Source organism: Stegodyphus dumicola, chromosome X1 (genome assembly GCF_044657685.1).
Source record: "Stegodyphus dumicola isolate Sdum_Otavi_A_Nest chromosome X1, ASM4465768v1".
In the NCBI taxonomy this organism is placed as follows: domain Eukaryota; kingdom Metazoa; phylum Arthropoda; class Arachnida; order Araneae; family Eresidae; genus Stegodyphus; species Stegodyphus dumicola.
The window spans coordinates 150452224-150476256 of NC_140780.1; the positions used below are offsets into that span (position 1 = coordinate 150452224).

Here is a 24033-nt window from a genome sequence, read left to right on the forward strand (position 1 = left end):
CCTTTCATGAATTTTATTAAAAATCAATATAAACCTACATCGATAAGGTGAATTTGTTTAATTCGAAATGTTTGATGAGTTAGACTCTTCTTTTCTAATGATGCCGAAATTACCATTTTCTCCCCCCGTCCCCATCGAGAAACTCTAATTAAACATTATTCCCAAGTGTCGATGGTCATACTCTAAATCTCTTTTAAAGAATATTTAAATGCGAAATAAATTGCACTTTCACAGTTTGATTGGGTGCCTGTCCATCGACAGAAGAAATCCGCTGTTATAAGTACTTAAAAGTACGTCAAAGAAAAGTGAGAGTACTTTAAAGTGTAAGTACCTTAAAGAAAATAACAATTTTTTTTTTATTCGAAAGCAAAACTAAACTGCTACCCACTTTGCATTTTTACCCCATATTTTAAAGCATTTACTAAATTTGTTTAATATATCTCTAAGTTCTTGTTTTTATTAAACTATCAATGTTAAATGATTCCATTAATATTTCTTTTGCTGAAAGAAAAATATCAGGCAAAAATAACATTTCATTAAATTTAATATAGACATACGCCATCTAATTCGCCACCAGAACCGCATAACTTCATGCTAATGCCATTTCAAGCAGTATTTTCCTGACGCAAACATATGATAAAAAAGTTTTAATTCTTGAATTACTTTATTTGAATTAAACATCGCCCATTTTGTATATCGAATTAATATGGTTCTTAACATACTCAGTAATTTCTGACTGGCTTTGTCCAAATGTACGTATATCTACAGATGATTTTTAAGCGCCATTTTGCTGAATATCTTCGCTTTAAAAAAAAAAAAAAAGTATTATTATTTTAAAACAAATAGCCAGACACTTACAACTTAATATATTCCTCATAAATGGCAACATGTCAGTTATTTAGCCGTCTCATCATCGAGAGCGTTGCCCAGGGTACAACATAGGGTAAGAAGATCAGAGCTAAGCTATTTCCCATAGGTAAAATCTGATATTGCAGCCACTCAGAGCATGTGCTCTCAGTTTTCATGAGTAACGCGAAAACATTCAACAAAATAATATGCTTAGCGTAATATACCCATGCTAAGAATTAGTTAGAAACAATGAAAGCAAGTATATCAAAAGCTTATTGCAATCTATGTAAATGGGTACTGAGGGCACATTAAAAAAATAAACTGTCAACTCAAAAGTCAGTTCAACAGTATTAACGATCGAAACATGAGAAAACACCTAATAATGGATATGAACGAATTATGTCAAAAAAATGTCATAAATTAACTGATAATTAATAAAAAGAAATAATGGAGATTTAAACAATGGAAAATTAGCACTATAGTTTTAAGAGTTTCGTCAAAATGAAAATACGTAGTGAAACGACCAAAAATCGAATTACGTTCCATAACTTAACGGAACATATGAAGATCGCATTTGTTGTACGTCAAACGTCAAGTGAGTTTACGTACTTATAACGGCACAAAAGAATTACGTAACCTCTGAAATTATGTAATAACATTCCATTTTGCTCCTGCTACTTAAGCTAAAAAATTTCTTTCAACACTGCATGCAATACGAACTGGAGCCAGTTTTTCTAAGAACTGTTTGGACTATGTTACAGCATGCGAGAGCTTTCAGCCTAAGGGAAAGAATGCCTTCATAGATTATCTTTTTAAGGAAAACTGGTTCGCATTCATGTTAAATGTGGGGGAGGACAAGCGAAAACTCCATGCAGATCAAAAACAGATCGAATTGCCAGCATTCAGCGATTTTACTGTTCAGTGGCCGGTGAACAGTTTTCCTTAGCAAATCCCCTGTCATCTCCCCTTATGCTATAAAGGCTTAAATGGCTTCCATAATGAATTAAAGAAACAATATTACTGAACTAAAAAATGTTCGTTTATCACTTTAATTTTGTCGTACCTCGAAGTTCAGTTGCATTTTAAGTCTGAAGTTTGTGTTTTTTAATAATTTTAAATCTGCAGTTTATAAAATCATAATATTGCTAGTTTTGCGCAGTTCGGCGCAAATAAGTCGAATTGTGATAATTATTTCTCTTCAAATTTAGGCGATTTAGAATTTTAACCGAAAGCAACGTCCTTGATACGAATTAAAACCTATGTTAAATATCATTACTAAAATATCATTTATTTCATTTTTTAAAATATCAATTAGACGATAGTCTTTTTTTAGATCATTAATATTGTTCCTGGGTGAAGGAGGGAGATATCAGAAACCTTCATGCCTTAACACGTATTCGAACCCGAGAGCTTTAGGTATGATAATCAATTTTCCCTTGTTCCCATTGCAACAAGAGTGGTATTTTTCTTAATCGTGAAGCAAACACAGAAAAAATGCTAATTACACAAGTCAGCAGTGATTTGTTAAATGTTATAAATTACGCTGAATCCTAACTATATTTGTGTGCTAATCGCAAAAAAGGAAATCCGATTTTTTATCACTCACACTTATTTATTCCGTTTTTATTAATTTATTAGCACCGGAGATGCTATTAGTCTCGATCTTCATGCTTTCTCCATATCACTTAAAAGGACCTTGCCACCTAGTATTATTGCCATTTATGATTCATTACATAAAAAGTTGTATTCAGAAGTGAATGTATGCAGAAGTGAATCCTTTCAGATTTTCTTTTATTTATTTATTTATATTTTGTAAGATAAAATTTATCCTTTAATACTCTGCGCTATGGAAATCATTTACTGTTAGATTTGAAATCAACGGGGAAATATCTATAAGAATCAGCTTTTTCTCTCCAGAACTGACAATCTAACAGGCAAAATGTCAAATGTTATTGGCTAACAATATTTGCGTTTTGAAAATAACACTTTTTAAACTATACCGTAAAAAATGATGTGGTACACGGTATAATCGTATTCCAAGACAATAATGTAATTAAGCATTATAATCCCCCTTCTCCGAAAAAGAAGAGGAGGACAATAATTTTTTCTATTTGTCTGCTTATCCTAATCACACTTCTCTGTGAGATAAATTCACGGCTTTTTTGCAAGGGATACGGATCTCATCGCGCAAATTGCAAAAGCTTTCAAAAGTTTCATCGCCAAATTCCTGCTTGCGGAATGGAAATCATTCCACTATGGTAGCCGTACAAAACGGAAGATTGGCGCTGCCAGCGCAACACAAAATATAAAGACCCAGTTCTCAAACTCAGATAGACACTTTTATTTAGGGTAGCGAAAGCCCAGCAGCGCTCCTAATCTCATGTAGCTGGGGTAAATACACTCAACAGGTAAGTAGTAAAAATTAAACTGCTTTGAGTCGTTCGTACCATTATTGTTTTACTTAACTAATGTTAGTATAAGAACTATTTCGGTTGTTTAAAGCATTTAACTCACTAGGGATGAAGTTCGCATTCACATGGTCATCATTATAAAACTTTTTCAAATAAAATTCATTTGAAAGAGTTTAAAATTTTATATAATTGGTCTTAGCGGTAGGCGACGGAGAAAAATTCGAATTCCGTTCGCGCCTTTGAGTTTCAATATAGTATTTAAAGCTTACGTTCATCAACTGCTGAAATAATTTCCGCAAAAGTTTTGAAACAGATAACTCATAAAACATTTATATTCCATAAAAGTGCTTTTTTTTTTTTTAAGCACTGACTGAAAATTAACGCTTTTGTTATAACCTAAAATATGAATGAATGAATAATTCCCCGAACACATTTGAGCATTTATGAAACTTTAACCAAAATGAGAAAAAACGTTAATCGGAATAAGGAAAACTTGAATCGGACTTCTAACTTGTACGTGACCGTATAATCCGTGTCGGAGAAATGGAGATGTGACGCAGTATTAAAGAGAAAAGTTAGTCATACTCTTAATGAAAGATATTTCACAACGTGCTGAAATATGAATAAATCTCAAATATTTGACATTGAAATAACTGAAATGATATAGAAAAATATAATGATTGTAAATTCCCTCCAAAAGACGCACATGTCAAAAACTACGCGGGCACGAAAGCAATAATTTGCATTATAAGTTATTTAAATTAATACCGATATTACATTAATATAAAACATTAACTATAAAATATGTAAAATATAATAACGTCTAAAAGGATGCTATTACTAATTGTATATGATAATAAGATAAACATTTAGAAGGACGTTTTAGCATTTTCCAGTCTAAAAATATTAAGCGCTTTAAAACTCTTCTTTTTTGTGTATATATAATGGATATCTGCTGCCTTTAGGGTGAGTCTGAGTTCTTAAATTTTCTTATAATGGCTACAGAGTAAACGAAATTTGAGCGCACAAATTTACTTGTGTGGCTTCTTTCAAAATATTAATTCCATGAAAATTATGAGACCTCAAACTTTTCGGTCATAAAGGATGGCCTATTTTTTTTATAAAAATTTTTTGTTTAATATTAGTATAAATGTATCTATTTAACCCTTCATGTTAATATTAAAGTTTTTTATATAGTGAATCTTAATTGCAGATGCAGTTCTGAAATTTGTAGACTGTAGTGAGTAGACAGCGAAATGAATTAATATTACATTTTACAGCTCCCCCTTTTTTTTTATAATATTTCTTTTCATGAAGTTTTAAAAGACGAATTCTTTCATCTTACTGGAATTTTTCGAATTTCAGAATTTTATGCTGTTTTTAAATTATTATTTCGCTTTTTAATAGTGAAACGTAAAAATAAGTTAAAGGGTAACGAAGTAATTTTGTGTTGCCCGTAGTGTTAAAAACTTATGAAAATTCAGTTGATTTTTTTCATTGTTCGCATTATTTCTTGAACGGCTTCGTTATTAAATACTCTTAAAAATAAATTAATACCATGAAAGGGTACTACCATGGAAATATTTCGTCTGTGTTTTAATTATTTTATAGTTAGTGTTTTAAGATTATTTAACATTTACTTAGACTAGAATAAGATACCTTTTGTGTATAATTAATATCACCTTTGCTAAGTAGCAATAAGATCTTTTTGAAATAAAATGTATTTCGCAGCAAAATCAAGTAATATTTTCAAACTTAGTTAGCTTATCCGGTTAAATATAAGATTAAAGTCACTACCCCGCTACCCGATTAACTTACAGTCCTACCCCGCTACTCCATAGCACTGATTTCAAGATGGCTAGCTTCTCCTAATAGTTGAACAAATGAATCAATAAGGACTGAAAATCGAGATCTGTCCATTTTTATGTTTATATCTTATTTGACGTAATTATCACGTACACTAAATTCTCTCTTTGCATGGTTCATAGGTTTTTGCCCCTCCCCAATTCCAAAAAATTGTGAAACGTGGCATAGTTCTTATGAATTAGAATGTAATAAACGTGATAAACGGGGTTCTAAACGTGAAAATCTCTGCAAATTTATAGGCTGTTTTAAAAAATCATACGGAGATATTTAATGGAATCTTAATTTGAATTTTAATAATTTAAACTATTTTTAGAAAATATGACGCTAACTCAAGTGCACAAAAGTTGAGCGAAAAAAAAGGAGGAAAAAAAAAAAAAAGTTATCTACGCAATAGCAGTTGTTCGCTGCTACGTTTTTGACTACTTCCTCACACTTTTTTCCGAAAGAGTTAAGGTCTGTACAATTATTCAATATTCTTGCACTTACCAGACAGTTTTTTGGAACTTTAGCATTCAGTTATTCTTCTTAGTTTAAATTCGTTTTGAGAAGTGCTGTTAACTGATTAAAACTAATGTTTTGATAAAAACAAACAAACAAAAATCTCTGCTTTCATAGAACAAAATACAAAGCTTGACATGTAGTAGTTTTGCTAGTCTTTTTACTTCTTAAATTTTGGCCCGCAAAAAATGCATATTTTGAAAATCAAAACTGCTTTAAATATTTAACAGTAAGCGTTGAATTTGTTTATTACGAATATTTTTTCTCAATTAAATTCAGATGAAAATTTTTTAAATTGGCGTCTACTGAGCCGAATTAGATCCGGATGGTGGAAAAAGGGAGGGATGAGATGTCTGTGGGGAAAATAGTAATGAGGATACTTGCAAACATTTAAGAACTTGAAAAAAAAATGCTAGATCTTTAATAATGAATGTTCTTTCTCCCCCAGATTCATTCATTCCTGCAACGAATTTTTTAAAATTAATGTTTAAAAATCAAGATTTCTAGAGAGAAGAGAAAGGAAAGAGGGGCTAAAGATTTCTATTTATTTTGTGATTATTTATAACTCTCAGCTCCTTTTAGGCTTTATAACTGTTTAAAAAATTGTTCTTATTCGTGCAAATTTGATTTGTTTGGATGTGAAATAAATTGATAGCCATATTTAAAATCGCTGATATGCTTAAAAAATCGGGGGTTAATAAAAAACCTCTATAGTGCATTTGCAAAGTACATGTTCGATTAATGAGATTTTAAGCAGCAGTTTGTTATGAATCTTATCGCTTTGATATTTATTTTTGATTAGAAGAAGAGTTGCAAGTTGAATGCATCGATATATATTGTCAATAATTTAACCTAATAAAGGTTATATTTTACGGCATTCCATGAAAACAAGCATATTTTCTTCTTTTCTAAATTCAGTATTATTCAATGTTTCAATTCAATAATGATTCAATGAATTGTAAAAATGGAGGCTCCACTCTTTAATTCTTTTTTCCAGCCTAGTAGATATCATTGAGGGCACTTAATGTAAGTATTTCATGAAGTATTATTATCAAGTCAAGTATTTCATGAAATATCTTAACACATAAAATTAGGCAAAGCAACAACCTTGTGTTTGGTCTAGGTTTTAATCAGAATTTACTAAAATCTGCGCCAAACACAAGGTTGTTGCTTTGCCTAGTTTTATATTTTACTTTAGCGTGTTTCTCTTCTCTCTTGAAATATCTTAATAATTCAATATTTTTCCACTTAAAATTATTTAAACTGACAAACAGACATTTTTTTATCGTATTTTGATTTTATTATCTCAATTTATGCTGAATGAATATAAGTTTATAGATTTTAAACCTGAATTTTATTTTTTGCTGGAAAGTTAAAGTTCTTAAGGCAAAGCACTCATGGGCTGTCTGCCTTAAACTGGGAACTGGGTGAGGGAAGGCAAATTGAAAGAAACTGGAAAAAATACCTTGCGAATATTTCATTTCTTTTCCTGCTTCCAATTTTATAAAATCTAGAACTGAAAATATACATAAAATTTGACATGTTTTAAATATTACAGAAGCATTTGAAAGCAGTTCTAAAAATTGGTGGCTCAAGGTAAGTACTACATCTGCTCTTACGGAAACCAAACCCTAGTATCTTGTCCTTAAAATACCTTCGACCTATCTCCAAAATTCAAAGCTTCTGCTATTAAACTGAAGTGTTAACCATTCTGCTCTGTGTTAAATAATCGGCAAGTCTCTTTTTCAATATTTAATCTTTGATCAAATATGGATTACGAATCGTAAGATTTTACGACGTTTCCAAGATATATATTTATTAATGCGCGTATTTAAGAGTATATTAGGTAGTTAAGACATCAGTCAAAAGAGAACACTGAGGCAAAAACTAAAGAAAGGCGTGTGGGATGGTATGGTGCTTAATGGAGGCTGATTGCTTTTGGGTTCGGATCCTGGAGAAGACATGAATGCGTGTTTGCAGTTTCTTTATCGAAACGAGGCACTTAAAAACTTGGCTATCCAACAGTCCCGTTGCAAGATTACGGTAGAGCCAGGGATGAGTTAGAGACAGTCCGATTCCATCTCTCGGGATGTTCTCTATGAGAATTCAAATGGAGTTTTGACAAATTGTTTTTGTGTGCTCTGTTTAAATTAAATTTTAAGGAAATAAGATACCATTTCCGAGAAAAAATAACCTATTTTTAGGTATTTGAATTAAAATCACTACATTCCTTTAACACTAATGAAATTATCTAGATTCTAAATAAGATTTATTGCTTTGGTTTTTAGAGAGGTGCGATAATTACGTTTTTATCCAAGCTTTAAAATTATGTTAAATGACAGCTGGAAATTAAAATTACCTCAAAAAACTGTTACCTCAACAAATAATTATTTATAGGTAGCATATTTCTGTGTCTAGTGTTTGGTGTAAAAAAAAAAAAAAAAAAAAAAAAAAAAGTTTTTGGAAGAGAGATAAAACCCAATGATACGAAGAAGCTATGCATATTACCACTTTCTGTAGGAGCAACTTTTTCCAGAAATTAAACGGAAATAATTAAAAAAAATCGCAACTAGCTTCTAAAAAGCTTACTTAAAAGATGTCGTTTTTAATGCGAATGTACGTACTTAAAAGTAAATTGTTTTTAAATGAGAATCAGTTTTTAACCTGAGAAAAAGAACACACTAATAACAACAAAAACTTATCAATAAAACTGGTTAACGAAATTGCATTAAATATTAGACAGTTATATGCTGCTGGAATGATGACGAATGCGCTGTGACGTATTCCTCTTTCCCTCATCTAAGTGTCCATCAACGCCAAGTGCATAAGGTACCATTTCTCTTAAAAAAAGGCATTCCCTCCCTTAGGTAGAGAATTTTATCGTAATCAGTTAACCAACCAATTATCTGTCTAGGATACAATTCATCTAATGAAACCAACGTTAAAGTGATCGTACAGCAGAAAACCAAACTAAGTTGAGGAAGTATGACAAGCGTAATGTCATTAATATTCATCATACGGGCATTACGATGTCACAAGTGGAAACGTCGTCTTCTCTGCTAAAGTAATCGACTCTTCACAGCAACAGATAGTTTCGTCTAGCTAGCGTATTTGAAACAGACATTCATTAAAAAATAAGACAAATAAAAAAATAAAGGAAAAAGAGAACAATGTATGTTTATTCTTTAAACGTTTCAATTCCTACAATTTTAAATTTGTGTTTAATCAGTCTTTTTGTTATACACAAAACTTAACAGGAAATTGCAAATTCTAAATTCTGCTAGGTTAAACAAAGACAATTTTATGTGCTACTGAATGGGTCTACGCAGACTGTTACGTAGTTTGGTATTTTTTTTAAGACAATCTTGGATTTGTGTTATTTATCTGTTACAGAAGATAAAGATGAACTCTTACTGACACATCCTTCGAAATCTTATTATTTTCACTTCCTTTGGCAATGTGTACAAATTATTTCGTTTAATTAGCAGTGCGGATGATAAAATTAGCCTAGAAGAGCTGTTTTGCATCGAGATTTGTCTGAATATTTCCCGCATGTGTTCGATTTATAACAAATAAGGTAATATGGTAAAATAAGAGCCTACGTTAGATAAATTTCTTCATAACCCAGGGTTATTACTGTGTGCTTTTACTAATGTACAAATGTTTTGTATTTCTTCAGCATTCTTGGATTTTTCGATGAGTATATATTTCATTTTAGATAGATTTTATAGTATAATACTATATTTTTGTTATTCAGTAAACGATTTATATAGGTTTTATAGTATAATATTATATTTTTATTATTCAGTAAACGAATATGAAATAGGTAACTCGAAATGCTACCAGTTGCACGTGGATTTTTTAAAAAATTTTTTGAATTTTTTATTTCAAATAACTATGGTAAGCTTTTACATTATTGTTGACTTAGTAGAGAAAACATTACACTAAATATTTTTTGTTATAGCGCTGGGCCATTTTCAGGGTACATTTCGATGCATTGGGCTGTGCAAATTATTGCACTTACGAATTATACGCCATAAGAAGAGGTAATGATATCATTTAGCCTTTATTGTATTTAATAATTCTTAACGTAAATTACTAGAAGCACATTTTTTAGTGTAAAGTTAATTGGTAAATGTTGTCAGTGGATCAAATGAGGGAGGAGGTTACTCAAACCTTCTTTTAGTTATGCTTTAAATCGAAATGTGAAGCAAAACTCAATTTTTGACGAACTTGATGTAAACATAAGTATTATTGAAAAAATACTACTCATTGAATCTCAGGATGAGTATCGGTTCTAAGCTGTACTGGCAGTTTTACTGATAGAGCATTCAATGTCTTCAAGGTGACGCATTCAGGTTGAATCTCCGATGGAAGCAAAAATTTTATATTTATCTCTAAGAAAACTGAATAAAGTTTACAATTTGCTGAAAGGGACTTTATCACTAATCTTAAGGAGCGTTATGTTTCCAACCACATAGTAGAAAGAAATACGCTTTGTAGAATTAGAAAAAGATTACACATTCCACTAGAATTATTTTCGTAACATCGATAAATCCAGTTTTTCGAGTTCAACCACCCATTTGAAACAAAATCTTTTTGTATTAACTGTTACATCAAAATATCTTTCTATTCAATAGTTGTGATCAATAGTTACTTCATCAGTTATCACAGGGGATTATAAATTAAAGGACAGATTAGAGGTCTTTAATTAATGCAGAGGGTCTAATCTTAAATCCTTCTAATTTATATGGATATACATTTACAGGAAATGTGGAGTAAATTTATGGCACAAAAATTAATTTGAACATTTCTGTTGTACTTTTCCTGAACCGAGGCTAAAATTAAAATGGTGAATTTACTCATTAATCGCTTATGAGACTGCACATAAAATCATTTGCAATAAATATAGTATAAAAATTTATGACTTTTTGTTTTATTGAAGCTAAAGGAAACATTTTATAAAAACTGTTTTTTTTTTTTTAATCTTCCAAGTAAATTTGTAAAATTTCAATTTCAGAATTTTGTTACCTTGGCTTATTCAGGAAAGCATATAATTAGAAATTAATAAATTGGTTTATAATTGCAATTAATAAATTGGTTTATATTTGCAATTAGAAATATCAAAATCTACTAGACCAGTTGATGAAATGATTAATTTAAAGCATTTAATATTTTTTGGTGCAGTAAAATGTTATTCAAAGTATGATAAAACTTAAAATTAAAGAAGACAAAGAAGAAAATCAAAGATGTTTTATGAAATGCAATAAAATATAGTTTAAAATAATTAAAATAATCAAGGTTGGTGTTCTTCAATATATAAACTAGAACGTTATCAAATATGTTTTATGAAATATAGTCTAAAATAATTTAAACAATCAAAGATGGTGTTCTTCAGTATGAACCAGAACGTTATTAATCAGGCAGAGTAGTTAGTTACAGCAGTAGAAAATTGCGGAGAAAGAGTTATGATATAGAGTGAAGCCGTAGTTTTCAGTTTATTGATATTCTAATGGTTCAGTACAAATATATTAGCATTTTGAAATGAAGTTTGAGATTATAAGCATAGAAACTGAGCCTGGAAAACATTCCAGTTATTACTAAGTGAGAGATTGAATACTGTTAAGGTTCAAATAGCTGGGAAGATGAATAATAAGCTATTGTTTAGCGGCTGAGGTATGTAGGCGACTCGAATGAGAAACTGGAACGACAATTTCGTTAGGTAAACTTTCTTTTTTTAGTAAGAAACATCCTGCTTATAAAAACAATTTGTATTTTTATAAATGGCATCTTTTGCAAAATAAAATAAGTTTTACATTGCTTTTTAAGTTTTAGTCTGTGTAGCATAATTTTGCAACAGTAAGACAGCTGTATGCTATGCATTTCTAAACTGTACTTTATATCAAAATTTGTAAAAACGGTTTCTTTATATATATAACCCGGTACCTTTTGTGTTATCACAAGTATATAGCAAGTGAAATCTTATTAGATTAATGTTTAAAAGGTTTACTTAGATAAACGTTCCATAATGAATTTAAATTTATCTTGATACTAACCTATAGGTTGTGATAGAACATGGAACCATGCAAAGTAATTCATCTTCCTGAGTTCATTTCTCTTAAGGAGAAAAGTTAAAAACTTGGCTTTTAAAGTTTATATATGTGAAAGAAATAAAAAGTTGAAGGTGTCTCTGTATCTCTGTATGTTGCAGAGAAAACAATACTGGTCAAAAAAAAAAAAAAAAAAAAAAAAAAAAAACCTAAGTGCTTTGTTGGATTTCAATTAAAAGCTTTTTTTATGTATTTTAAACATCAATTAATCAACAAATATAATTTGCACTTCTTTGTTTACTACAAGTTATTCTTTTATGTATAAAATTTTATTTATTTATTTTTACTGCATTTCAGCTTTTGGTGACCAGTTGCTGCCTAGTGGAATGAATAGCATATTCTTATATTTTCTAGAAGATTTTTTGTTTATTTTCTTTTCCATTTTATCAGAAACAAGCATGGAATAAAATAGTTCTGTTTAGCTACATGGGTTTTATTTGATAATTTTTTTCCATACAAACTGAACACTTTTTATTTGTAATGTGCATGAATAGATTGTTTGTTTTATGATTTATTATTAATTTAGTTTGAATTACTTCCGTTACTTGTATAGTATTATTTATTATTTTTTTCAGTTACAAAATATTATGAAAATCAAGATTCGTAAAGCAAAACATACATTTGAATTTTACATGCATCGCTATCAGCTGCATTAAGCGTTATGTGTCGCGCCTCTGTGAAATAAAAGAAAGGATTTAATTTTAGGAATCTTTTGAGGCGCATAACTGGAATAAGCAAAGGCTTTCCAGCTATGAAATTCCAGCTATCCAGTTGGAATAAGCAAAAGCATTAAAATACATTCTGAAATAAAAGCAGAGGGAACATAATGACTACAAATGTTTTACAATGAATGAAATTTAAATTTAATCGGGGCTTAAGAACTTTATTTTAGAAATCATAATAATAAAAAAAAGGAAATCCTGAAAGATAACCATACAAGAGAAAGCAACTTGATTCCTGAATATTACTGAAAATGTAATTCCCGTATTTCATTATATTTACTATTATTCTTAAAATGTAAATGAATGCGGTCAAGTTGTAAATTACGAAAGAGAAAAAAACGGGAACGCTAGAGTAAGAGTAGATTCTGTCCGTCGGATTTGTGGAAAGATATGGAGGCTGATTAAAAATCCAACTTATCTGCATTCTGTTTTACGCAAAGAAAAGTTTAGGAAAATTGAAATCTTTGAATGAATGCAACTTTGTACTATGAAAAATTATTGAAAGTAAACTTTATATTATTATTTATTTAAAGTTTAAAACTTTATATTATAGGACGACATATATGTTGTTGTTGCTTATGCTCACTCGTCTGACGTAGTCAGCCCAAGCGCACGAAATTCCTCGTGGCAAGGAGCGCTAGATTGCGCCTGCCTTTGGCAACAGGCTTGGGCACTTAACATGTGACAGTGCGATTTTGTTCAGTTCCGCCTCCCAATTTTGTTGGAGAGAATTCGGGGGGGGGGCGGGCCTTCTTCTTCCACCAAACCACACGAGAGGGCTTTCGACTCGCTGCATATTTAGAGTGCCGCCATGCCGCACCGATATTTAGAAACATCCCTGTCTTCTCCGGGATTCAAACCCGGGCCTTTCGGCACGGCAGTCAGCGACTCTAACCACTATACCGCTTTGGCGGCAGAAAGAGATATATTTGTTAATATACCGCTTGGACGGCAGAAAGAGATATATTTGTTTGGAATTTGTATTGTAAATACTGAGTTTTCTGTTTTGAATGCTATGCTATATGAATACGAAGTATTTGAGTATCTGAAAATATTCTTAACTGAAATAGATTTCAATATTTTCGCGTCTAAGCACAGATATACGAATTAAAAATACACTGCTGGTCGCTGCTTTTTGATTAATTTTCTAATACTGTGAAAACATTAAATTGTTTTTATTCAGGACATGTGAATAAAATAACACAAACTAGATTGAAGAAAATTCTTAAGGATAAAAGTTAATAATACTAAAAAATACATTATTGATGCAATTTTTGATTATGTACTTACTAGTTACATATGAAATCATTAAATTATATACATATATATAAATGGGACAAAATATGGAACATATATACGGAACAATGGGTGAAATATCAAAGAAAATATCATAAAAACGCAATGTTCATTAACATATGTATATACATGTTATATCAATATAAATGGTTAGTTAAGTTTTAAATGAATTAGACATTTTTAAGTTACACATGTATGTAATTTATATATATATGTATGCATATGTAATGATGCAAAATTAGAAGTAATGATGTAGAAACATTGGTAGCGTAGAATGCTAATCCTTAATGAAGAGCAAACTGGTCAGCAGAGGTAGATTAGTATTCATCTTTATTTTGGTAAACATGTTGCGGCTACAAATAACTTGGCACTCTAATTCGTGCCTATTTCGAAACGTTTATATTTTTGATAGCTTCACAGTAAGAAGAGAGCAGCAAGCAGCACTCTACCTAGGCCGAAGTACAGAAAGCAAGTAAGTTGTGTTCAGGATGAAATCTTAATTCAGAATGAGTTAGTTTCGGTTCTCTGTGCATTTGACTAGATAATTAATACTGCTGTAAAATTATTATTGGCCACATGAGATTTAGTTCCATTTGTATCACAAGCGTTATGTTAGTCATATGATACGGATTAGTTTCGAAATGACGGAGTGGAGAAAAAGATTACTGTTTTTAAAACTATAGAGTGAAAATACTCAAATTAAAAATTAAGGTGCTGTTTTTAATTTAAATTATATTTTTTATCTTTCTTACACATACACATTGTTCATAGAGTTTAAAGGTCGTTCAGACTAACGTACAAAGTTCAGTGAGTAACATGTGTTTTCTTTGAATAAATAAATTAGTAAACAAAAAGGACAAGGAGCTTGGAAATAAGAGGGAAATTTAACAAAGGGCTCATATGAGCTCCCTACAGCTTACCACTGTGTGTAAGCATTTTCATGGTTTTCCACAAGTGCAATGTAAGTATGAGCCTGTTTCCTTAGAAAATTTTTCACGAATGCATGGCTTCCCTTTGTGAGATAGCCGTCATATACTTTGGCATATTGTAGTAATTAAACACAGAAATCCTTCTTATCATTAACATACGGCAGAATTCGGCGTTTAAACTACTTTTCATAATCAGTTACTGTGCTAATTAATGCTGTTTATCTGGAATTGGACTGGATTATTTGCTTATAGCAGCGTTTCTCAAACTTTTCATCCTCGTGATCTACATGTATATACTTTCATCCTCGTGATCTACATGTATATGGAAGAAATTTCTAGATGAAAATATTGTAATTAATGAAATGCACTTGTCTGACAATGGTCAGCACAACTCCACGACATTTATCGTGGCAAGGAGTCAAATGTGCCTGTCGTTGGCAAGAGCCTTGAGCACCATATAGGTGTCAGCCCGACTTTAGCTTAGTTCCGCCCCAGTTTCGAGAAACAACATTGGGGGAGGGGGAAAGATCCGAGGGTCTCCCACCCCTCTTTCCCTACTATCAACCACACGAGAGGATTGCGGGTCGCCGTATATTTAGAGTGCCCTCATACCGCAAAGACACTATACATTTACGAACATCTATGCCTTCTTCGGGATTCGAACCCGGACTCTCTCGTGCGGTAGTCAAAGTCACTAACCACTATCCCGACTGGGCGGCTAATGCAATTAAAAAAATAGATATAATTAATAAAATTACCTGATAATTATAATTTAAATCGCAATTATTAATAATCCAAATTATTATATATTAACGATCCCAAAAAGTGCATATTGATATTATCAAACTATTTAATAATGCATACAATGAAAAGCACTTCAAAACTTTTCGCGGCCAATATAATTTTTCTCCATTTTGCTACCATGTATACATTTTGGTAACTACTGACTTGCAGTAACGAAGACAGCTCTCTCTGTATCTTCATTCTAGTTGTAATTGAAAGTACCTCTGGTACTAAGCCTTATGCGAAATTAAGACTAAAAACACCAGACAAGAAATTTCTTTCAGCATATATTGATTTTCACAAGATATAAAAACAACTTTTTTTAAAAAAAATATCTCCTTATGACTTCTAGCACATCCGTTTACTTTCTCTTTCGTAATTAACGTCATCCTCCCCTTCTTGACCGCATCTAAGACGGCAACGTGTAAATGAGTAAGAAATTTTCCCTTCCTTACGCGTGCTTTCTTGGTGTAATTGAAAGCATATCCTTCTAGCAATCGGAAGGGCCGGAATCTGAGTCTCGGCGAGAGTACTGCTGAGTTTTTATATTTCCGGCTCCGAAATAAACTTAATTGATTCTTTAAATGTAATATTTAAGGTATATAAATAAATTCCGTAAACTAGTTAAGCCCAGACTACGCTACTGGTTTCAATATAAAAACATCATTGAGTAATGGAGTCATAATAAACTCTAATGTGTGAATAACTTTCCTTTTTCTCTTGTCGAATTTAAATGTCACCAATAAATTCTTATATGCAAACGGTGCATAGTTTCTATGTGGTTAGTGGATATATTTAATACAATTCAATGTATGTAAACATTGTAGTATTAAATATTGCAATGTTATAGTGCTTAATTATCCCTTTCTTTCTTACAAAAAATTGTACCTTTTTATTTAAATAGGTGTAGATTAATTCAGCTGTTGCTTAAATGTTGGTAAGTAAATATTGCACACCCGTATTTTGTCCCGTGTTCAAATGGAAACGTCTGAATGGTATGGTTGCATGGAATTTCGTAGTTTTATTCTCATGCGTAACTTAGATAAAAGCCATTATCCATTGGAAATCACCGAAGAAGTTTTCTTTCTAAAGTATGTTGACAGTATTTTCATTGAAGAATCCTAAGGCATTTTTAAATTAGGTACTATTACTCCACATGACCATCTGTATTAATGGGTCTTAAAGCACGATTACTCCATGTGGCACAGATATAGCTTTCTTGTCTTTTGGACATAGTCAATGTCATGCTTAAATGTTTTAAAAAAAGATATTATCAAATGTAATAAATTCAAAAAGGACGAAGATATTAAGGAGAATTGTTGTAATGCATGTATGTATGACAGAAAAATGAAATTCTAAATTAACGGAGAAAATTTTTGTTATTGTGTAAGTATGGCAGATTCAGAGCGAGATCGGACGTTTTGTAACGATAATAGGCTCAGTGTAAGTATGGCAGCTTGGGATAAAGACGAAAGTTAGCTACGACAAATTGGTGTATATTTAAATATGGTAGAATATGACAGTAACAATTCCTGTAGTGTATTTAAGTATGACAGAATATGACAATAGTAACTGGCGAAATGAACTTTTATACTTTGCTACAGTATTGCTATAATTCTGTACATTACACTAATTACCTTTGCTGCTTTTTGTCCTTTTTCAAATCCATGCAATCGACCTAGCAATTTATCTTCTCTCTCTCTCTTTTTTTTTTGTATAAGGAACCTATTGTTGCTCTTTTACCCCTCTCTTTAAGTGAGAAAAATATGTCCTGCCACATGCATAATGAAAAAAGAAATACTTTTCTAACAATGCAACCATACTGTTATGTTTGGCATTACCATATGCGATTTCAGCTTTTAACAACACTCAAGCTTATCACTAAGTATTCTTCTACAAGTATTACTCAAGTTACCAAAACCATTTTCCTTCATAGCTCTTCCCTCTACAACTAATGAGTTAGAATTCTTTAATTATTAGACTGAAAGATATTCACCAAGACAGATGCTTTTTTTTTCTCCTAATATTTTTTCTCCCACGAAAGACTTGTCTCAAAGGGTTGGATTAGATTATAGTACATTTCATGACAGTTTTCTGCTTCAAGAAGCAGAAAGACTTTTAGGCGGAGATTATCTGTTACTATGAGTGAAAAAGGGTATTTTCTGTGAAACATTTATTTTAAATGTTTATAAATGGTAATACTAAAGCATAGATTAAAATGTTTCAAGTTTAGCAGATTTAAATTAATTCTCAAGGAAGTTTTATGGTCTCTTACCATTGCATCATTAAATGAGAATTTTCATTTGTTAATATCAAGTAATAATCAGTTTAATAAATTTTCATTGCAGAAAATATAACCTTTTGATCCAGTTCTAAAATTTTTACCCGAAAATACTTATTTGAACATAACAAATTATTTTACCTTGAAGAAACGCTTTGCACTTGGTTTTGAGATCTCCACTGAAAAATCTGCCCATGAACTGAAATTTTACGAAATAATTTTTTGTTCAGTATGTTTAAGAATGATATTTTTATCAGTCTAAAAATATATTAAAAAAAAGGATAAAAATATAAAATATGCAATAATTGGAAATTTTATATTCGCATACGAATGCAGTTTTTTGAAGCATTTTAAAATTTGAACTCGCATGTGATTTCTCCGCCCATTTAATCTAAATCATGAAATCACACAGATTATTTGAATAAAACAATGTATCATTCATTATTGGAAACTTCTGTCTAAAATTCAGTTTCTGAAGAGGGCAACAACATATGATGAAATATAAGAGAGACTGTTTCTAGAGGGTAACATTTTAGAAATCTAGTTCGCTAACTTGAAACAAAGTATTGATATAATAACACTGATGCAGACGGCATTATTATTTTTTAATTGAAAGATAATCTATTTTAACACTGGATTTGAAATTTTATTAAATTATGGTGAAAGTAGCAAAGAAGTTAAGCAAAAATTCTGTCCGCATGTGTTTTCGATTTGCAAGAAGTTTTGTTCATAAGGTGCGGTAAAAGGATGTCTAAAATGCCAGTCTTGTATATGAATTTTAACTCAGCCTAAGGTTATCATTAATTTTACAAGAAATCCTATCAATTTTAAGGACGCAAATATTTAATTTTTTTTTTTCAAGGAACAAAAGCTATTCTACTCGGGGGCGGGGCTAAAAGTCAAAATCCAAACAGTTTGAAAAATCGTAGTGCTATTTATCAAGCGAAAGTGAAACCAAAGAAAACAACAAAAAATAAGAATTTTAAAACTTCAGGGAACCTGTATTAGAGTTAATAGTGTTAACTAAATTAAGCAGACTTTTGTAAATGCCTTCAAAGAAATAAAAGCCAACTGAAATTAAAGCCAACTGTTTTGGATAATTAATTTTAGCAAAAGTGTGTCAGAATACTTTCACTTCTTGAAAAAAAGACGTATTTATCTACCTCTCGTGAAATCGATAGAATTTTCTATAAAACCAAAGCTAGCATTTCGTTGGATTTTTGCTTAATGTAATATTTGACTTTGCTGTATGCCTGTTCCCTATAAAATTGATAATATTTCAACATTAAAAATGTACTAGTGAGTACCTTGTGTTTTCTCATGGGTAGATTTTTAAGTCTTTACTCATTACATAGAAGAGTAATTTAATTTTAATTTAAGAGTTTTTGATTTAATTTGGTTCATTTGATTACGGCTAAGTACTCGAGGGCTATCTGCCGAAGGGAGAGATGCCTTCATGGAGAACTTTCTAAGAGAAACTGACTCGTATACACGTTTACACACGAGGAAAACCACAAAATCGCCCATGCAGCCAGCCGTTTGTGGGATTCGAGCCTTATACCGAATTGTCAGTGTTCAGCGACTTTACTGCTAGGCCGCTGGAGGGCTATTGATTTAATATCGAAGCTTATTGTTCATCCAACAAAGCATCTTTATTTAAATTGAGGAAATAAGCAAATAACTGCTCTTCATCTTAATGTGTTTTGTTTTGGACTGTCAGTTTCCAACAATGTAAGTTGTTTTACTAACGTCTTTTAATCAAGGTTGCATTTTAAACGCGAATTGTTGCAAGGTAATCCAGGCTGAGATCAGAACATTGTACTACATTTTTGAAACAAATGACATCAAAGAATCAGTCGTTTCGAAGCTCACTGATTTTTTTAAAATATTTTTTTAAAGATCTGAGCGATATTAAAGAAAACTATGGAAGAATGCAATAAATCAAAAGATGTGCTGTGTGAATTTATAAAAGGCAATGCATTTTTTAAATACATAATAAACAAAACGTAGAAAGAATTTTGGATCACTAGTTGGAATTTTCTTTATTCGCTCGTTTTCAGACAAGAAAAATACCGCAAATTAATTTTAAGTTTCTAATTTTAAGATTTGAGGAGCATTTAAAATTTGACAAGAACAAATTAAAGTTGAAAACATACTTAAAAAGCTGTTGCATCAAATCCTTTCTCAAATGTACTCAGATTTCCACAGTTTATATTGCATATTGCTCTTATGGAAAGGATATGCATGAAGAATAGCAAGTAATATGGGACAAGGCCCATTTATGTGTAACTCGAAAGTTTTGCTGTACTTCTAAAATGTTTCCTTGAAAATCCGGATGTCCGAATCGGAAATCAAGTCTTATCACATTTGCGTGAGACATCTGAATTCAGGATAACCTACATTTTAATATAGTCTTGTGCCTTAATTACTCGAAAAATCCTGTATATAGCTAAATGATCTGAAATTAAACCTTAATATTTCATTCATGGAAATGTTAATTGAAGTACCAAGAGGAAATGCGATTAGTTTCTTAGTGTAGAATATCCAGTTTTGTAAAGATATACTTCGCATCAATATTCGTAGCTGTACTTTGATAAAGAAAACTTAGAGTACAATTTCGTTGAATGCTGAAATGGAGAACTGACATAATTTATTTATTGATGTTGAGGCAATTCAGAAACGTTCGCATCACAACTGAAATCGGCAACAAAAATATTGCTGCCCTGCAATTTGGTGGATTAAGGCGTCCAACATATTCTCAGTTGAGTTCAGTTCAGGTGAGTAAGGTAGTCAGTTGAGCGGTATCTGCTGTTTTCAAGTATTCTGACGTAAGAGATACATGATGCTTACAAGACCGAGATTCCAAGATCTTTTCCACATGTTTGTGATTATCAAAGGTATGCAGCTCAGTGCAAACTCCACCAAAGGTACGCAGCTAAATGAAATCACTTTTGATGATTCCACTCTAAACCATGAAAGATGCTTCCGTAGAACGGGATCTTTCATGAACAAGCGAAGGCAAGATGCGTATTCCTCGTTTCCTCTAGATCAAAATATATTTAGAATCATAATTCCGGTTACATTTGGACTTGTGAGTAAACAGTACACGTTTCATTTCCTCTTATCTCCTTTGAACATGAGGCTAACACCACTTTAATCGGGCTCTTTTAGAAAATGAAAACAGTGGGGCACAAACCATTAGTTTTTTCGCATATAACGCAACCTCGTGAAACATTCCTGCACACTAGAACATAGGATGAACGGCTAATTCTAAATCTTATAGTCATTTCCATGTTTGTTTTTGAGTCGACAATGACAAAAAAAGGGTCTTCGGACGCAGTTGTTGTTCATGGAAGCCTTTGACCAAGTTGCCTACGAATTCATCATTTAAATTACGGTTTTGATATGACGCTTTGAGGAATAGTCAGATCTTAGGTGATCTCCATTTGTGTTTACTCTCACCACTCGAATATATTAACCGTCACTTTTGCCTTTCTTTAATGATGATTTTGATTTATGGTTAATAAATGCATATCCCTCTTAGGAAACAACTTAACTTCAAGCAACACTATAAAGAATAGAAGTGAAACTTCTGCAGGGCGGCCGTAACGTGCTTCAAGCGTTCTTCTACATTTTAAAACTTTGAAAGGTTTTTCTAAATGTTTACTTGTTTGAATTTTTATTTTTGTTTGCTCTAATACCTCCTAAAGGGCAGTACTAATCAGGTATTCTATTTCTAATTGAATTACCCCCCCTGGTTTTATGAATATTCGCGCCATTTTACATAAGATACAAAACAGTGAGAGTTCTTCAACGTCTACTCAGAAAAAGAGAAAAAATGAGGTTGTGAATTGGAAAGACAAGATGGATATACGTTTGATGAGTACAGTCCATAATAACTATAATTGTTGTTGAAACACGCAAAAGAGCTGTAAAAAAAACCAATAATTGTAAAAGATTACAACAACAAAATGGGAGGAGTGGACCGCCTGGAACAGATGTTATCAAATTAATCCTGCTGTTAGAAATAAGCAGAGTTATTATTACTTTTCCATTATGCTTTATTTCCATATAATTTTACTTAATATTCATTTACATTCACCCACTACGAAAGTTATGTAAGTACAGAGAAAACAACATTACACGCTGCGAAAAACAAAGGGCCGCTGGGTAGAAATTTTCGCGGAAAGGAGAGGACGGAGAAAGGGTTAATTTCTAAAATTAGAATTCCTATGAAAGCACGTTAGGAGAGGCAAGCAAAAGTATGTAATTAAAATAATCAAAACTAAATTGTGTAGAGATAAATAAAAATTAATAAAATCAGTTCAGTTAATGAAAAATAGTTAAAATATTGGAGCTTTTCTTACTGGATCCATTGTTGGAATTACGATTCACTCAAAAACTGAAAGTTCTGGTGTTCTTCGGCTGAACTTAAGCCGTAGAGAAGCCGTGAAAACTATACTACATGTTTGATTTTACATTTAGAAGAGCTTGTGATAAAAAGTGCTCACGCTTTTCACACATACAAATAAACCCCAGAAACAGTATTAGAATTACTTGAGTGGTTTTTTTTTTTTTTTTTTTTTTTTTTTTTTTTTTTTTTTTTTATATGGCATATGGTATGTCTTGCTCCTCCGAGGGAAAGGAACTGCTGAATTACAATACATTCGAGATCCTGTAACACATTCACGTAAATATTTCAGTTTATTAACAGCAACGGATTTCATAGCAGTGTTTTAAGCCATTAAAATACAATTGCAGTTGGCTGGAGAAAAAGGTCTTTAAACAGTTTTCTTAAATTGTTGCTTAGAAATCAAAAGAAACAAATTTGTAAAATTCGTATTAAATTTTATAATCTAAAAGAAGCTTAATTTTAGTGACACCATTGTGACAAAACAGTGATCGTACTAATGTTATATATTTTTTCAATTTATTTTTAACTTTTCACTAGTTTTGATTAGATTTGTTGATTTGGGACATAGAATTTCAAAGTAAACTTTACAAGTTCAACATGTTCGAATATTTTTATTGCTATATTATCCTGGAAAGAATATCTCATTAAATAAAAGAAAACGGGTCTTCTAGCGGAAAAGGGTGTCATAGATTCAAACAGAGGGTTTTATAATTCGTAGTTATCAACTCATAGCACACATGTTTCGATTCAATTCATTAAATGTGTAAATATTTCAGCTGAAATTTAAGAGAGTTTCGTATTTTGCAATTTATTTGGTAAATAAAGCACGAACCTGAAAAGAAAAGAAAAAAATTATGAAGATAAAAGAAAAAAGACAGTACCATACTGTATAAAAAACATAGTACCATACTGTTTGTTGTATAAAAATGAAAGCAAAAGAACAATCATATGAAAGATTCATACAAAACCTATTTTACCCATGAAAAAGGGGACTTGAAAGCAAGGATTTCTCTACAGTAAGTTATAGTGGTTTAAAACTCTAGATTAATTTGATAAAATATTTGATGATCTGTAAATATCAAAGAAATTATTCAACAGAAATCATTTAGACTACAACTATGAGTCAAATGATGATTTTCTACTTAAGGACTGAAATGAAGTATTTTAATGTAAATGAATGGATCAACTAACTCGTCAAGCTTTTTATTGTTTAAGATATGATAAAAATTTCGTCAATGATTTATAATTTAGCTCTTAATAATCATCTGCGAGACACTATAGCCAGTTTTATAAATGATTAAGTTTATTAACACAAAAATGAAATTATTTTAATAATGTGAATGGACAGACTATAATTATGCCACATGGCGTGATTTTACAATAGGATTTTATTTTAAGTTCTCATTTCTAATCATTAATCGAATAAAGACCTGCAGACAGGACTTTAATTTGAGGCTAGTCCCTCTCTCTTTTAGGATAATTCTCAAGAGATCGAAAGCGCTTTTCTATCTTGCAATTCCACTTTTCAACAGAATTGTTGTTACTTGTTATTCCTAGAAACTATGGCAGCAGGCTGAGCAAGTTTTATAAAGGTAGGTGACTCAGAAGCTGTTCAACCCACTATGAATCTTTTATAGAAATGAGAAAATATGCTTTCGTTGCAGTCTCCCTCAAGAGGAAAGTGCGTCAGCGAGTCTCGAAAAGAACGGGAGCTTAAGAGAAATTGGTTACGAAACCTCATTATTTCCCGTTAACAAAGATGATGCTAAAGTTTTATTAACAAAATAAGGGGAACAAAGGTCTGACGAAGTTTTCGGTTAGCGTGATATAAATATCCTTCGTGGTATCGTAGGCTCGCTCATATCTAGAATTCA

The 24033-nt window shown here is 31.4% G+C and overlaps 2 protein-coding genes across 3 annotated transcripts in view; one reads left to right on the forward strand and one right to left on the reverse strand.

Annotated features, from left to right (window-relative positions):
• The window catches only part of LOC118183889 (phosphatidylinositol 4-phosphate 5-kinase type-1 alpha-like), a 488382-nt gene that overhangs the window by 162326 nt on the left and 302023 nt on the right, over window positions 1-24033 (reverse strand). The gene's annotated exons all lie outside the window — the stretch shown is intronic.
• Window positions 3130-24033, forward strand: part of LOC118197004 (uncharacterized) — a 572804-nt gene continuing 551900 nt past the window's right edge. Inside the window, exons 1-3 of one of the 2 annotated variants that reach the window (XR_004759496.2) lie at window positions 3130-3257; window positions 9589-9670; window positions 12032-12159. The gene's annotated coding sequence lies outside the window, so the exon portion shown is untranslated. Of the gene's footprint in view, window positions 3258-9588; window positions 9671-12031; window positions 12160-24033 lie in introns of those variants that run through there. The other variant, XM_085807849.1, reaches the window with a different exon arrangement.